The 2500-nt window shown below is 38.5% G+C and overlaps 1 protein-coding gene across 3 annotated transcripts in view; it reads left to right on the forward strand.

Moving 5' to 3' along the window:
• LOC115223120 (alpha-1,6-mannosyl-glycoprotein 2-beta-N-acetylglucosaminyltransferase-like) overlaps nucleotides 1-2500 on the forward strand; it is a 635056-nt gene that overhangs the window by 391831 nt on the left and 240725 nt on the right. The window contains exon 4 of one of the 3 annotated variants that reach the window (XM_036512165.1): nucleotides 425-477. The exons of the other annotated variants lie outside the window; for them this stretch is intronic. The gene's annotated coding sequence lies outside the window, so the exon portion shown is untranslated. The remainder of the gene's footprint in view (nucleotides 1-424; nucleotides 478-2500) is intronic. 3 annotated transcript variants of the gene reach the window in all.

A 2500-nucleotide genomic window follows, 5' to 3' on the forward strand; every position in this document is an offset into this window, starting at 1 on the left:
AAGTCCTGGCGGGGTCAATTTGCTTGACTAAAAGGCAGTGCTCCAGCATGGCTGCACCAAATGGCTGAAACAAGTAAAAGAGTATTTAATAAAATTAAATTGTCATTATAACACTGCTGTTTAAAACGTATGTTAGCAGGTAACTTTGAAGAAAGTTTATAATGTAGATCACTTGAATAGTTTTGTTACCATTAGTAGTTCGTAAGCAAGCTACTTACCACACAGCCACTCCTACACCTAGACATAAAAGCGAAAAACAAAACTGAAACAAAAAAAATAATGGTACCAGTGCTACTTTGGTGGGTTCTGTGGAATCTTGTCTTTTTGATAAAATTATTCCATTTTAGTTCTATTTGACATAAATATTTTGAAAATTCTGTCTTATATTTAATTCCTTTATGTTATGATTCTTTTCTATTTCCAGGTAAGTTGACTCTTCCTGCAAATGATTCCTGCCAGAAGAATCACCAATTCTTGGTAAACCATAATTACTTTTCACTTGCCATTCATTAATGAGCTTTGTAATTATTTTGTATCAAATTATATTTCTTGTTTATTTGCGTGTTTTTAGTTTTCGCTTTTTGTTTTTGTTTTTCTAATTATGTTTATGTGTGTATATATGTGTGTTTGCATCCATTGTGCTTATGGATGTGTGTGTTTGTGTGTGTGTTAGTGCACATCCATGTATGTGTGTACACGCGCAATGGTATTTGTTATCCATGCATATATGTTTGTAAATTTGTTTACTATTGTATACACTTCTATAGCTTCAGGCCGACCAAAGCCTTGTGAGTGGATTTGGTTGAAGGAAACTGAAAGAAGGCCGTCGTATATATGTATCAGCTGAAATTGCGAGGATAATCTGGTGCTTGACTTAGGATAGAGGGCTTCGAATAACCTGTCCTTGTTTTCTTTGCATCGTCTATCTGGATGTTTTGTTGTCCCTTTTTGTATCACCTAGCTGTCTGGATGTTTTGCATTCTTGTCCCATTTTGTATTTTATATATATATATATGTGTGTGTGTGTGTGTGTATGTGTGTGTGTATATATGTGTGTATGTATATGTTTGTGTGTGTGTTTGTCACCCCAGCATCGCTTGACAACCGATGCTGGTGTGTTACGTCCCTGTAACTTAGCAGTTCGGCAAAAGAGACCAATAGAATAAGTACTGGGCTTACAAAGAATAAGTCCTCGGTTCAATTTTCTCGACTAAAGGTGGTGCTCCAGCATGGCCACAGTCAAATGACTGAAACAAGTAAAAGAGAAAGAGAGGTATATCCTTGTGTTTCAACATACATTTTGTACTCGTGTATAGCAGCACGTGTATATGTATGCCTACATGTGTACGTGTGTATATGTGCAATGGTATTACTTATCCATGCATATATGTTGGTTGATTTTGTGTATCCTTGTGTCTTTCAAGACACATTCGTGTTTGTGTACAGCTGTGTGTGTATGTGTGTGCGTATATACAACAAAGTGTGTGAGTGTGTGTCTTTGTATGTATATCTTCATGTATGTGTCATCATGATCCAGTCCTGCTTGTTGCACTGATCCCCGTGATTAATCCTCTCCAGTCCGTTTGGTTCGCCATTGCACGTGGTAAAGCCTCTCAGGTGCACTCATGGTCCTCGCTCACTTTCTTCAAGTAGGGTCGATGTAGTCGACCAACAGTTACATACCATGCTTTAGGTCGCTGATCATCTCATCCTTTGCTCTCCTTCGATGTTCAGCAAAACCTGTTGACGTGATATCGGTGGTAAATTGCCCTAGAGAAATTCATTCGTAGGGTGTTCTCTCCAGATGTCCAGAGCAGCTCAAAGCATTCTTATTTCTTTATTGCCCACAAGGGGCTACACACAAAAGGGACAAACAAGGACAGACAAATGAATTAAATCGATTATATCGACCCCAGTACATAACTGGTACTTATTTAATCGACCCCGAAAGGATGAAAGGCAAAGTCGACCTCGGTGGAATTTGAACTCAGAACGTAGCGGCAGACGAAATACCGCAAAACATTTTGCCTGGTGTGCTAACGACTTTGCCAACTCAAAGCATTCTTGTAGAAGTTCCATCAATTTTCTTACCAAGCTGTTTTGTTAGAGTCCATATCCTACATCCATATAGTATAACCAACCACACAACCATGTGAAAGAAGTTCTATGTTTAAGAGATGAGGAATTATGTACATTATTTACATTATTTACATTCGCCGGATATTTGACCTCATCTTGTTTGTTGTTAACACAACATTTCAACTGATATACCCTCTTGCCTTCATCAGGTGTCTTGGGGAAATTTCAAACCTAGGTTCTCATTCCTAAGTTATTTTTCGATGTTACTATGGACAAAATGGACAAAATCAAAAGCAAACTCGATGAATATTAATGGATTTTGTAGTTTGTGGTACCAGTGCTGGTGGCACATACGAAAACCATCCGAACGTCGCCGTAGCCAGTACCGCATTGACTGTCCTCCGTGCCGGTGGCACGTAAA

Source organism: Octopus sinensis, linkage group LG22 (genome assembly GCF_006345805.1).
Source record: "Octopus sinensis linkage group LG22, ASM634580v1, whole genome shotgun sequence".
Classification (NCBI taxonomy): Eukaryota; Metazoa; Mollusca; class Cephalopoda; order Octopoda; family Octopodidae; genus Octopus; species Octopus sinensis.